The following is a 15,757-nucleotide window of genomic DNA, read 5'->3' on the forward strand; positions in this document are numbered from 1 at the left end:
TCTACTCCTTAACTTTTCCTCTTTCTGTGCAACCATTTGTCTTTTGTGTTCATATTAATGAGAATCTTCAGTACTATGTGGAACAATTGATAGATATTTGACATGCATGCTCAGAAAAGTAAAATATTTTTCTGTGTGATATAAGTAAAACAAAGCATTCTTTGTATGATGTGCCAGTTTCTAGCCATTTACTATTAACTTATTTATTCTTCCAATTACATATATAATTTTATACTTGGAAAACAGGTACAGAGACACTAGATTTTATATAAGTAACAGTTAACAAGTGCTAGAGGTAAATTCTGAATCCAGGGAATTAGCTTCAAAGTCTCCTTTTTACTCATAACAAAATAGTGTATGTTATACTGAACAAATGTTGTGGTATTAAATAAATACTTTGTCATGATGATGGTGGTGATGATTTGTAGTTTTTTTTTAAATTGAAATAAGGACTGTTTTAAAGAATTTATTTGGCTAGGATTTGGTGAAATTATGAAGGAAGAGGAAGAGGAGAAGAAGAAGAAGAGGAGAAGAAAAAAAGAGAAGGAATAGGAAAATGAAGGAGGAAGATGAGGAGGAAAAGGAAGAGTAGGGTCAGGAGGATCATGAGGTGGAGGAGGAGAGAACATTATGCCCCATTAACTAGAGCTAAACCAATGTTTGTTTATAGCTCACATCTTATATCAAGATTCAAAACTTATTTCTCATGCCTTATGTGGTTAACAAACTGATAAACTCATACACTACAAAAACCTACAGAGACAAGTTTGATGAATGAGTCTCAGAATTAGAGACCCTTAGAATCTTTTTTTTTTTTTTTTTGTATTTATCCTTTTTTGCCTTTCATGTGATGATGGAAGAGAGTTCATAAAACATAAAACATCTAGCTCTGATTAACTCAATTCTGGCAGTGGACATCTGGCAGTAACAGTTTTCAGATATTTTAGGTTAATTAACAGTTCTGCTGATGAGGACAAACTCACTTCAATCCTGATGGATTAGCTAGCATCGAGCAGAAGAGAATCCTGTTCTCTATACAAATTTAACCACAAACAGTCACATCACATGCAGTATAGTGGTTTTGGTGTGCACAGAGATTATAATATGAATAGTTCAGTGAAATTTATTAGCTGACAAAAAGAAGAATGTGAAATAATTTGGTGAGGTCATTTTAAGGGTTGAAGTACTATACCTCCAAAAAAAAAAACAAAAACCCATACATTTTATATATGAAGAAACATACAGAATGCTCGCTTCAGCAGCACGTATACTAAAATTTAAACAATACAGAGAAGATCAGCATGGTCCCTGAGCAAGGATGACACGCAAATTCATGGAGCATTCCATATTTTTTAAAAATAAGACAAAATCTTGGGGCGCCTGAGTGGCTCAGTCGTTAAGCGTCTGCCTTCGGCTCAGGTCATGGTCCCAGGGTCCTGGGATCGAGCCCCGCATCGGGCTCCCTGCTCCGCGGGAAGCCTGCTTCTCCCTCTCCCACTCCCCCTGCTTGTGTTCCCTCTCTCGCTGTGTCTCTCTCTGTCAAATAAATAAATAAAATCTTAAAAAAAATAAATAAATAAAAATTTAAAAAAATAAAAATAAGACGAAATCAGAGAGGAAGACAAACCATAGGAGACTCTTAAGTATAAGAAACAAACTGAGGGTTGCTGGAGGGGAGGGGGGATGGGGTAACTGGGTGATGGGCATTAAATAGGGCACTTGATGTAATGATCGCTGGGTATTATCACTAAACTCCACCTCTGAAACTAATGATACACTATATGTTAACTAATTGAATTTAAATTAAAAATTATATATATAGGTAGATGCAGATACATGCTGTGCTACTGTTTGCATTATCACTTATCCTGTGCAGCTCTACCACAAAGGATCGGAAGCCAAACTTGACCTTTTAAAGTCTTCTTCTCAGAGAAACACGTGATTGTCAGTCCATGCTTTTTCCTTGGTTGAACGAACTAGATCATTGCACAAACCTTTGTTGAGTTGAATTTCCTTCTGTACCACCATCTCTTCATTTGGTACAGAATCCTCTCAACTTTCCTTATCATCATATATTGTGCATCTCTCAAAAACTTCCTCTTCTGCCAGGCTATGAGATCCTTAAGATTAGGGACAATATCTACTTATTTCTATAACCTTAATGTGTAGGCTTCAATACTGCACAGAGTGGGTACTTATTAAATATGTGTTTAATCTATTTGAATACAATTTACTTTCAAAATATCCTAAAAAGCAAATGTGAAAATACAGTTTGCAAATATCCTTTACTAAAACAATATCCAAAAGTTATTAATTTAATTTAATTATATTTTATTTTATTTATTCATTCATTCAACATACATTTATTAAGAACTTACTAAGTGTCAGATACTGTGCTTGGCTTTAGAGACACATTGGTAAATAAGATATCCACAGTTGATGGCCTCAAGGAGCTTATTGTTTGTTAGAAAGGCATACAAGAAGTTAAATGACATAGATAGTGGCCACCAAGTGTGATGTTTGTAATGATAGGAAAAATATATTGAGCTAGCGAACAATAATTAGAGGGGTGAGCATTAAACACTTAGAGTTCTGCGGTTTCTGCCCAAGAATGCCCCTCCCACTCACCTTTGCATACATCCATCTTTGGAGGCAATCCTTCACTTTTGGAAGAACTGCATTAGAAAAAGTTGTTTTCATACAATATAACCCAGCCTGTAGTTAGTAGATACCATCAGAGATGGGAATTTGATCCAGACTGAGACAACCAGAAATTTCTACAAGTATTGGAACTAGGAAGAATAAGGAGTGTATAAATAATGCTTCTGAAATGAGTTTGGCAATGCTAAGCACCCAATACATGAAGATAAAAATAAGACTAAATGTATTGCCAGGCAGAATTTAGACTCAAGGAAAAATAGGTTTCCAAAAAATTTGAGGCATTATACATAGGATTGCCTGGCTAGAGATTCTGAAATATATAATATCTCAATAGGAAATCGAAATTGTAAATGACCTAGAACACTTTAGTTGACACAGGTTTTTTTTAAAGATTTTATTTGTTTGTTTATTTATTTGAGAGAGAGCATGAGCAGGGGGAGGAGCAAAGGGGGAGGGAGAGGTAGGGGAAAGAATCTCAAGTAGACTCACAGAGCCTGACATGGAGCTCTATCCCTGGACCCTGAGATCAGGACCTGAGCTGAAACCAAGAGTCAGATGTTTAACTGACTGAGCCACCCTGGTGCCCCAACTTGACACAGTTTTTAAAATATCTCTGATTAAAAAAAAAAACTTGAAGATTTTGAGTTGAAATTTCCATACAACAATCTAACTCTGGGTTATTCAGTGCCTTAGAGCTGACCAAGCTCATAGTCAGTACTTAATAATAGTTGTTGAATTGAATTGAATTGAATTCCCAATATTGCTGGCAAATCGTTGACAAGTTTACTTAAATTTCAAAAAATATATGAGGCAAAATTAAAACTTTTTGACATGGAAAATGTAAAGTGCCCAATTTCTAATATAATTAGCATCGTTAACATTAAGAATTTTTAAAAAGTGACCCAAAATAGCGAAAAAAATTCCTCATTATGTTAGTAGTGGTGTAAATTAGTGCATTTATGGCAAGTAATTTGGCAAAAGCCTTAGCATTTTATAACATTCACATCAAAAATTCTATTCCTAGGTCTTTATTTTATAGGAGTAATTGTGGATATATTTAAGATAGAGCTATAACATTGTTCATTGCAATATAGTTTGCAATAGAAAAATTTCTAAACAACATAATAGTCTAAGAATAGGTAATTGATTGAATAAATTTTCATAGACCGTTACCATATAATACTATGCAGTCATTAAACATTATGCTGCGGAATAATATTTAATGGCTTGGAAAATGGTCATGAGGTAATGTTAACCCAAAGAGCAGATTACAAAATTGTGTGTAAAGAATAACGTCATTTAATGCCCATATATATAAATGGGCATTGTGTGTATATATATACATATATATGTATATATATATGAAATGCCTGGGGTGATTTTCCTTTCTTTATTCTCTTTTACTGCTTTTAAATTTTTTTCTTCAATGTCTACACTTTACTAGTTATGATGGCTGTAATATGGTAGCAGGCAGTCTCCTAATCACAATGACTTAATACAATAAAGATTTTGTTCTCACACAAATTGCACGTTTGTCCAAGAGACGGTCTGGGACAGTGTTCCTTGTTCCTCCAGGGAGCCAGGGTGTTTCAGTTTTGTGGCTTCATAATGTCAGCACGTGTTCTTCTCTATGACCACAAAGGTAAAGGAAGAGACCTTGGAGCATTACCCTCAGGCTCTTCCTTGTCTCACCAGACACATATTACTTCCATTCATGATCCACAGACAAAAACTTGTCACATGGTCCCACCAACTGCAAGGGGTTTGAGAACTTCTGTCACCCTGTGGACCCAGGAGTAAAAGGGAAACATTGGTGAACTCTAGTAATTGAGAAGAAACAGGCATCAATTAGTATATACATGTTTTTAAAAATTTCAGAAGTTATATTTGAATCAAAAAGAAAAGTGAAGCATAAACTTACCACTTTGAGTGATGGTAAAATATTAACAGTCCTTAAGTGGTGAAAAAGTATATTTTTTAATTCTGAATTGCAATGTTTTTAGTATCCACAGGCATAATGAAACATGAAAAGATCTATTTATCATCTTACAGGTGGGGAAAAGACTTAAAAATGACAAGAGATTAAATAGTTTAAAATAAGTAGTTTTGAATTAATTTTAACCTCTAGGTACAAATTATGTCTCAGATTAAAGTAAGGATTTGTATTTGGGGGGCACTTATCAAAAAGAACAAATGGAAAAAATAATAAATGTATGAATCAATGAATGAATGAACAGATTAAAGAATAAGTGTCAATATGATCTTGGAGTGAATGTCAGTTATTAAAGTGAGATGTTAAGAAATGGAAATTAAAATATACTCTTTCACTCAAAAAAGATGATAAGGGTGCACCCTGAAAAATACGATAAACATGCTGGATGATGATTCTAGTCATAATCTTAAAGCAATAGTTTTGAGTATTTATAAAATAACATAATAATTACTAGTAGTAATATTATTTTGTATAGAATAAGAAAGTAAAAATGGATATTTAATTTTTCATATCAATTCCTGTTCAGCCCTACCTCATTTGTAGCTATGTCTGTATAAAAGTAATAACAATTAGAGGTGCTTGGGTGGCTCAGTTGGTTAAGCATCCGACTTTTGATTTCAGCTCAGGTCATGATCTCAGGGTCATGAGATCGGGCCCTGCATTTGGCTTCATGCTGGGCATGGGGTTTGCTTAGGATTCTCTCTCTCTCCCTCTGCCCCTCTGTCACCTCCCCCCACCCCGCTTGCATGCTCTCTCTCTCTCAACAAAAATAAATGAAAGTAATAACAATGATATAAACACTTAGCATATTAAAGATAAATGAATAAATTAATATTGACACATATATTATGTAAACTGAACATTTGAGTGAATATTTTGATAGTATTAATTTTTTCTTTCCTAGTCATTATTAAAAATCTAATTGACCTAATATTATATATGCAATTATTGGAAATTGATTTAAATATAAATTAAATTAAATCAATTTATTTTCTGGTTTATTTTTTGTATCTCTCCCTTCATTTTTGAAAGTTAGACAAATATAGAAAACGTTTTGGTAGGTAATTCATGATGTTTTTGACAAACTATTGAGATAAAATTGTGAATAAATTCAAAAGAAAAAAATTCAAATTTATTTTATTTTTAAGAGGTTTTGCTTAGGTCAATGAACCTCAATGTTCGAACTCTTTCAAATATGTACCAAAACTATTGCAGACAGATACCTATTCAATGTTCAATATCTAGTTAAATAAAGTGATTAGCTATTTCTTAATGTTGTCCAGGAGGGTCAGCAAAATATACTTATTGGTCAAATCCAGTTTGTTGTCTGTTTTTATAAATACATTTATATTGGAACACAGCCACCTAATTCATTTACATATACTTTATGCTTTCTGCTACAAAGGCAGAGTTGAGTGGTTGAGACACATAACTGACTCTGCAGAAAATGTTTGCTGATCCTTGCATTAGAGGTACCTTTATATTTATCATTTATTTAATAAACTGTTCTCTAATACATGATCACATAAATCAGTGTGTGTATATATATATATATATATATATATATATATATATATATATAAAAGCAAACCCAAATGAAAAGTTTTAAGTCTTCTGGAATTTGAAAATAATGGTAAATGGCTATTATTCCTTGAAACACAATTAAGAGCAGTTTTATGATTTTTTTTAACTTTTTTTGTTTTTAACTTTTTTGTACAATTATAATGCAAACTTAATCCTTGCTAAAATTTCTTAAATTTAATGTTAGTTGTAAAAAAAAAAAAAAAAAACTGATACAGTCTATCAGAATTGTACCCTATTATTGTGTAATTAAAGAATAAAAGTTTTCTAAAGCACAGGTTTTAAAAGACAAGTATAGTTTAGTTGACTATACATCTTCTCATTTCTTCCAACTGACATGATATACTTGAAAATGTTACCGATATACCAATATTTCTGCGTGGCAATGTGACTTCATAGAAATAGACAACTTTTATGACAGACACTGTATTATTGTCTCATCCATTAGTTTAACTGTCTTTAACAGATCACATTAAAATGCTTAGTTTTCCCTTGCTAATGTAGGCTAATAACTGCAGTGGAAATAGATCAATGTGCATAAAAATAACTAGAAATTTTGGATATTATAAAAATTTGCATGTCAATCTACCAGTTATGACTATTAAGTAATGTGTTCTGTATGTGTTTGCATGAGTGTGTTTGCATGTGAAGATATGGGTGCATTCTAACTAAACCCACAAATTTATCCACATCAATGATGAATTTTGAAAGATAAAACTTAACTCTGAATTCCAATAATAAGGGAAAAAAATCCTTTAAAACATTGTTTAAATTGTTTAAACCCTTTGATCAAAACCCTCTTTTGGCTCCCATATTACTTGTGCTAAACATCACGGTCCTTTGGTGGCAAAATTATTCCTTTGACCTCTCTCTTATTAATCTCCCAAATATGTCTTCTGGTTCACCCACCTTCTTTCATGAATTCATGAATTCACCTGAGGGCCTTTGCATTGGCTAAGCCTGTATGCCTGAAGTGTACTTCTGAAGGTATCTCCATGATCTACATGACCTGCTTCCTGATTTGTTCACATCTTTGCTTTCAAAAAACAAACAAAAAAATACTGCCTCAATATTTATTTTGGTGAAGTTTTGCCTTTGAGTGATTCCTTAAGTTTATGTTTATCTGCATGCATCTTTATTTTGACTTCACTTTTCAATATTATTTTATTTTATTTTATTATTTTATTTTAATGTTATGTTAATCACCATACATTACATCATTAGTTTTTGATGTAGTGTTCCATGATTCATTGTTTGCGTATAACACCCAGTGTATAAATTGTAGTTTAACAGATATTTTCTTTCCATATTTAAAACATTTGATTCCATTGTTTCCTTACTTTCATTATTCTGTTGATAAGTCAGCTGTTGGTTTTATTGATTATTCTTGATAATGATGTGCTTTTAAGGTTTTCCCTCTGTTCTTGTTTTTTAGCATAATGATGTGCTTAGGTGAGGTTGCCCTCTTTGGTATTCATACTTGGTCTTGAATTTAAAACTTGAAGTGTTTCATCAGTTGTGGGCAATACTCTGGGGAAAGTTGAAGCTTTGATCAGTTAGGAACTGGGAAATGAGTGCAGTAGCTTGCTGCCAGAAGTCTAGATGGGGTGCCAAGTATGCTATATTACTGTTTGAACCAAAGGCCAGAAACTATGCTACATGAGTCAAATATGGCTTACAGCTTATTTTGTAAACCATATTTTGTTAGATCACAGTCATACTCATTGTTTAGATATTACTAGATCTGTTTTCACACTGAAATGAGAAAATTGAGTAGTTAACACAAAACCATACATTTTATAGAACCTGAATATGTATTATCAAGTGCTCTACAGAAAGCTTGCTTACCTCTGGTTTAGAGAAAGAGTATGGTCTTAGTAGTCAGGTCATCTTGATAAAAAAACAGAAACAAAAAATCTGGTTCTAAGATATGCTAAAACTGTTTATCTTGTACTTAACTTTTCTGAACCTTGCTTGGTCTTCATAATTATCATGAGAAATACAAGAAAATGCATGTGAAGATTCAGACATCACAGTGTCTTACATAATGGGCGCTCAGATAATGTGATTTAATCAAACCAATTTGTCCTTTGCATTTTGGTTCATGATAGCCAAGTTCAGGCCACATATGCTTCAAGTCTGGAATATTGTAATAACTGACTGGATATTTATCTACCATTTCCATTTTCTTTCCTCTTCAATCTGTCCTGTACATGACTATATTTATAACAATATATGTTTTTCTTCATGTTGTAACATAACATGAGCAGCTATTCTCTTTTGATATAGAACGCCTTATTTTCCTCTGCTTTAGTCAAAAGAGGGATTTTCCTTATTTTTGCATGAAAGTGACTTTCTCCAGGGCAGAATGAGTCCATGCTGAAAAGCCAAATGTGTTATGTGAAGATTGAATACTTCTAGTAATCCAAGAAGGGGAAATATGTTGTTGTGTTGCATTGTTGTTATTGCCCTTACTGACTCAGTGCATTAAAATGTCCTGACCTCAGTGGATCATTAAGGTGCTTTTGGCTGACCAGAAAGGGCTTTTGTGATACATGCATTTGGTGGACATCACACAGATATTCAGGGGATAATGACAAGAGGAATGAAGAGCCCAGACGTTAGGCAATCTGAACCTGGGATGTCATCCAGTTACATTGGCAAGAGTAACCACTGCTTGAACCTTGTTGGCTCAGGGTCCACTCCAGCTGACCACCTTGTCCTCAAATACATGGGAAATTAACCTTGTCTGGATTCCGATAAAACAGCAGCTAAATGTCTATTCTCCTCATAAGTGGAACATTCATCCTTTCTGTCAGAGTGTTCTTCCCAGCCATCTGCTCAGTAGAAGCAAGATCCATTAAGTATGTCATGGATCTTCACAGTATTAACTTTAGGTACTTCATGAAAGCTACTCCCAACACAATTTTCTGAGGAAAAACCCCTAAGAACCCCTGTGTACTGGGGTGCAGCTCCTTGATTTAAATATCTGAAGTGCCAGGAACTAGGACCTTATGGAGGAACATTACTACTGCATTTGATTCATGTTACATTATGTGTTGTTTCGTGTTTTGCATCAAGCTTCTTTACATTTTTGGGGATTAGCGTGACCCAAAGTATTTTACCAGACAGTGATTCTCAATTGCAGTGTGCATCAGAATCAACTGGGGAGTTTGTAAAAATCCAGATTATTGGGCCCAGACCACAGCGTGTCTGATTCAGAAGGACTTGTGTGGATCCCGATATTTGTTCCATCTGCCAATTTCCCAGATGATGCTAATGTTGATGGGAACACAACTGGAGGAGCACTGATTCAACATATGTAGCATAGAAAAGATTAAGTTTTGTTATGGAAATATTCTGTGGGGTAATACTCAATTGCATTTTTTCATTTTGGACACCACTCTCTTTGCTGCAATTTCCTCAACCAGTGTACGCACTTCAAATATCCATCTCATGTCTTTTGTAGATATTTTTAGAATTTAAAATGAACCCGTCATGGGGAGCCTGGATTGCTGTCAGTTAAGTGTCTGCCTTCAGCTCAGGTCATGATCCCAGGGTCCTGGGATCGAGCCCCGCATCGGGCTCCCTGCTCAGTGGGGAGCCTGCTTCTCCCTCTCCTTCTGCTGGTGCTCTCTCTCTCATGCTCACTCTCCCTCTCTCAAATAAATAAATAAAATCTTAAAAAAATAAAATAAATAAAATAAAATGAATCCATCAGGTTATACTAAATCCTTATGATCAAGTGAGAATATGCAATTTACCTGTTTAAGAATTTATATATTATTTATATATATTTCTCTGTGTGTATGTATATATGTATATATAATATATATAATATTGTGTGTTTATGTGTATTTATCAAAAACATCAAATTTAAAATTAGTAAACTTCATTTAAGTTGTAAGCTTTAGTCAGATGTGACTTAAGGATGTGTCTTTAAGCCGTGGTTAGTCCTCATCATCTTATTCTGTCTCTGGATAATCCACTGACTCTATGTTCTTTTGAAAGCCACACAATTTGATATGGAATAGATATTTCAGAGAATATATGGCCTCTTTATCCTTCTTGCCTCATTCCCTCCTTATTTTTATCAAACATCATTTTTAATAAAGATTTTATTTAATTATTTGAGAGAAAGAAGGAGATAGGGAGAACACAAAGAGAGAGAGAAGCAGACTCCCCGCTGAGCAGAGAGCTTGACATGGGGCTTGATCCCAGGACCCTGAGATCATGACCTGAGCTGAAGGCAGACACTTAACTGACTGAGCCACCCAGGTACCCCATCTTTTTTTTTTTAATTTGATTGCAGAGAGGGGTGCTTGGGTAGCTCAGTCAGTTAAACGTCTGACTCTTGATCTCAGCTCAGGTCTTGATATCAGGGTCTTGAGTTCAAGCCCTGCTTTGGGCTCCATGCTAGGCATGCAGCCTACTTTATTTTTATTATTTTTTAGATTTTATTATGTTATGTTAATCACCATACATTACATCATTAGTTTTTGATGTAGTGTTCCATTCAGCCGACTTTAAAAATAAAAATGATTGCAGAGAAATCTCCCTCTTTCTGTAATTGCTGCTCCTCTTTCATTTTCCAAAGATGTTTTGTTCTGATAGTTCTCAGTATTCGTCTTTTTCATTAAATTATTGACTGTGCTAAAATTTTCAATTTGTGTTCTTCATTCTTCAAAGTGCTAGCTGCAAAGTGTAGTTGCATCTATTTATTTATCTTTTTTCCAGTCTTAATTAAAATATAAGGTATTGATATTTGTAGTTCTGGACCAATGGGAGGGCTTTATACCCCTGAATTTTTCCTGGAAATAATTTTTTCCAGATTTTATGCTAATTGAAAAAAATATTCCCTCCTAGTCACAAATAATTGACTCCGATACTTTTTGTTCTAAGATGAGCAACCATCTCCCTTGCTATAGTCTCCTGCAATTAATTATAATTAATTAACCCAACACATGGCACATACTGGACACTATTCTCATTGGTTGACTAATTCTTCAAGTCATAAATAATTTCAATAATGTTACTAGTTTCAGCAAAAGACTTATATAGAGATAAAATAAAAAACAATAAACAAAACAAAACAAAAACCTAACCAGCGAAGAGCATACTTAGGATCTCACTTTGGCATATAGCTTACATAAAAGAAATAAAATGGTATCTGTGCATGAAATATAAACTCTTTCTTATTGTGTTTTCTCCAGCCTCTTTCAATTTTTATAGTTAATGAAACATTATCTTTTTAATAGTTTTGTTCAAAATATTTTTTTGCTGATGAATATCATACATGAAACAAGCAATTACATTTTCCTTTGTTTCTTTGTAATGTTAAAGCACTTTTTTGGTTAGTTCATGGACAAATAAACAAGGGCTGTATCTTCCTTTTTTTAAAAAAAATCTTCTTTTAAAAGAAAAATGCTAGGGGCCCCTGAGGGGCTCAGTCAGTTAAGCATCTGCCTTCAGCTCCCGTCATGATCTTGGAGGCTCTGGGATGGAGCCCCCCCCGCCCCCCCCCCCCCGTCAGGTTCCCTGCTCAGCAGGGTGTCTGCTTCTCCCTTCTTCCCTCACCCTGTTCATGCTCTTTCTCTCTTGTTCTCTCTCTCTCAAATAAATAAATGAAATCTTAAAAAAAAAAAAAAGAAGCTCATCTGACAAATATCAGAAGCTAGTAATAGCTTCAATCTCTGTTGGGTTGGATTGGTTACTGTGTTGGTTGGGAATGAGAAGATTCTAAAACATTGTGTTAAATAAAGTGCAGCGTCTTCCTCACCATGTGGCGTCAGAATTGGACTTTTCTAAGAGTAAAAATGCAAAACAAATACAAATAATGGGTTTAAAATTAATAGCAAGCCAAGCTGTCCATGGACATGAAATCTCTGGACATATAATTTCTTAATGATTAAAATTTCTAAAGTCTAGAGTTATAATTATAAACAAGCTCTACTTCATGGTTTTTATGTCATTAGAATAATTATTGTTTAACCACTGTCCTCTTTCTAAAGTAGAAAATAAATGGTTCCAAGCAAAACTCATCATTCAATTTGTAGTTAATTGATATAATTAAGAGTATATTTTGTCATTTTATCTTCTAAACTGGTGATAATGTGAAAACTGTGTAGCCACTTTGCATTTTCTTTTTTTCAAATATTTGTTATGCTAGTTAATAGACTGGAGAAAACATTTTCCCTAGTTTTCAAACTTCACAGAATTTTTTTTCAGTTTTTCATGTATGCTAGGGAAACTTTCATATACATTTTGATTTTTTCAATTGTGATATCCTTCAGAGATTTATGGTTTTTATTACTTCTCTCAATAAATAATGTTTGTTGAAGACATGCACCTACTGCTTTTTTTTTTTTTCTGTAACTCCTAATATATTAGTTTAATAACTTTATGATCATTCTATATTCACATGGCTCAACTTTTGAGGTTAATTTTAGGAATTGAAGTAAAGCAGTGATTCTATAATGAATTGGTTTTGCTCCCTAGGGTAAATTTAGCAATGTCTACAGACATTCTTGGCTGTTACAACTTGGGGAGGTGGTATCATCTAGGTGTAGAGGCCAGGCATGACATAACGAACAGGACAGTTTCCCACAATAAGAAGTAGCTATCTCAAAATGTCCATAGTGCTGAGGTTGATAAGTCTGATCAAAAGTATCTCACTCCATGCAGCCTATACTCATAACAAAATTTGAAATTATATTTGAAACTATTCTTTCTGTATATTATTATATTACCATCAACTTATGGTGACCTCATCAGTCATTTCGTTCAATTTGTCCTTTTTTAATTTTCCTGACTATTATATATATGTAATTCCTTTATACCTTGGCCAAGAGGGTGAGTTGAGGAAGGAAAATAAGATCTTATTTTTTTTTTTTTTTTGGAATGGGATTTTGCTTTTTGTGAGGTAATGCATAATTATACGGTCCACCACCACTGTTTTTATTTTTGTTTGTTTGTTTGTTTTTCTTTTCTGTGTGATTATATTATGTTTAAGTGAGATTTTTAAATTTTATAGAATAGATGTCTTATTTAAAACTACAAGAAACATCAAGTTGCTACTTATCTCTTAAAATCTGATTTATAAACTAGGATGCAATTTCTTGAGAAAAAAATTAAGGTTAGTCATAATTCAAATGTAAAAAATGTGTTTCACTTTCCTATCATTTTTTTGAGTAAGCTGAAAAAAAATGCAAAGATGAGCTGAAAATTCAAAATAACACAAATAAAGAATTAATAGGGCAAAAAATGTTCCCTATTTTCGTCTGTTTCATGAAGAAAGAGAAAGAGCAACCAAGCATTCTATTCTGAAATAAATTTTGAGGAGAAAAGCACATCCATGATTTGAAGTCAGGTCTTGGGGGTTAGGCAGTGTATTATAGGACCATGTAGCTACATGATTTTTTTCAAAATGAGGCTTAACATTATTGGGACAAAACTGGTATTGTGTTGTTATGTTACCCTGAATTTTCTCTTTACCTGTTTCCATGATTAAAGGGATATAACTATGACCTTTCTTCTATGTTATTGAACAGTGTTTGGCTTGGGAGAAAATGAAGGTTTTTTTTTTTTTTTTTAAAGATTTTGTTTATTTATTTGAGAGAGAGAGAGCACAGAGGGAGAGTGAAAAGGAGAAGCAGGAAAATGAAGGTTCTGAAGAATAGAATCTTTGCAGCTCAGGAGTTTACTGTCTTTATAGTAAAAACGAAAAAAAAATATTTATGCCTTCCAATACTTTATGTGTGTCTGCCTATCTTATCTGGTAAAATGACCCCAACAAACACCTATCCATGAGGTCTCATGTTAGCTGTCACACAAGGACTAAGCTTTTAACCCAAATGAGGCTAGGCTTCATTATTTGAGATTTTGATATTGAGACATAGAATAACCAAGTAATATAGTGTTATATTTATGAATAAGGCATGTATCTTACCATGTATCTAGAGAGCTGAGCAGACAGGGCCCAAAGAAATAGGGCTGCAGAAGGCACAAGGAGGCACAGATAAATAAGGCGGGAAAAAAATCCATGACACATTCCAGGGCTCTTGTGGCTCTCTGAAGCCAGATAAATATAAGTGCTTTATTTTACATGAAATCTATTAAATCTTTATAAAAATGTTACTACCAGAGTATAAGCCAGATGATGCTATTATCTGTTACTTTCTAACAAAGGGATTCTAATATAGTTTATAATATTGATAAGGTTTAATGAATCTTAATTATACCACGCGCACTTCTAATATGTTTATATGATGTCTTCATTTATTGTTTCCCAAACCTATGTGATAGGAAAGTTTTTGCAATTTTAAAGATGAGTTAACTACTTGTATTAAGCTAATCATTAAGAAAAGCAAAGATATACCTCTGAAGACTGATGTTTTACACAGAGTTAATTTTTTGGCATAGGCCAGAGATAGGTTAATGTTCATAGTTGGGACATTCAAAAGTTATTCAAGAGGTTTGCACGAAATGTAAAAGTCATGAGGATTTTATCAGCAGTTTTATAATATGCTATAAATCACCACTTTATAGTATTATGTATTTAAATTTGTCTGGGTCTAATTAAAGTGAATTCATATACACACAGACTTATTTCTTCAACTCCTCCTCTATATTCACATATCCATCCCCACCACTTATATCAGCGTTAATTATTTATATAATGTATAAGTAAACATGTATTATGCATTATATTGTGTAGCTGCACCCCAGAAGACTCTAAGCCAAGGGTGGGTGATGGTCTGGCAAGGCCAAACAAATGACCTGGAGACAGTGATTGAAACATAAGTTTATTAGGGGAACTTACACACAGGAGTCCAGAAGCGGCTGACCGAACAAAGCATCTGCTGCTGGGATCTAATGCAGCAAGGTTTTATAGGGAGGATCAGGGCATTCCCTCTGGACATTCATGGGTACCAAGGAGTCACTGACCTTGAACACTGAGCAACACGTTTCTCACCTGTTTGATGGGAATATAGAGGGAGGGCAGGATCTCTACATTCTTAAGACAGTGATTAACAGGGGCATTCAGGGTGTGCTTGTACAAACTGGCCATGCAGCACCTAGCATACACACATATACTTACATATATGTATACATGTATTTATATGTTAATATGTGTAATATATGATAATATATGTATTTATATAGTATATGCATTTATATATATACATATAGTATATGCATTTATACATATAAATATAGTATATGCATTTATACATAAATAAATATAGTTTTATATATATATATATATATATATATATATATATATATATATATATATATAATTGGGGGCTCAGGAGGGATTTCAAATATAAAATGAAGGGACTTGCTCTCAAAGAAGTAGAGCCTTTTTTTCCTCTCCTGAATTTTTTTTTTTTTTACAAACATCCGTTCATAATGAAAGCACATGGAATAATTTTAAAGTATCTTCTGCTTCTCAAAAAAATTCAAAATAGTTCTTCATTTATGTTTCATTTTACATTTGAGAGAGCAAAGAAAATTGAT

At 33.5% G+C, this 15,757-nt stretch overlaps 1 non-coding gene across 1 annotated transcript; it reads left to right on the forward strand.

Moving 5' to 3' along the window:
- Nucleotides 1–1,246: 1,246 nt before the first annotated feature.
- LOC118522725 (U6 spliceosomal RNA) lies at nt 1,247–1,353 on the forward strand. The gene has a single exon (XR_004910767.1). It is a non-coding gene; the product is annotated as a U6 spliceosomal RNA (small nuclear RNA).
- Nucleotides 1,354–15,757: the final 14,404 nt, after the last annotated feature.

The sequence above is a fragment of the Halichoerus grypus genome, chromosome 3 (genome assembly GCF_964656455.1).
Source record: "Halichoerus grypus chromosome 3, mHalGry1.hap1.1, whole genome shotgun sequence".
NCBI lineage: Eukaryota > Metazoa > Chordata > Mammalia > Carnivora > Phocidae > Halichoerus > Halichoerus grypus.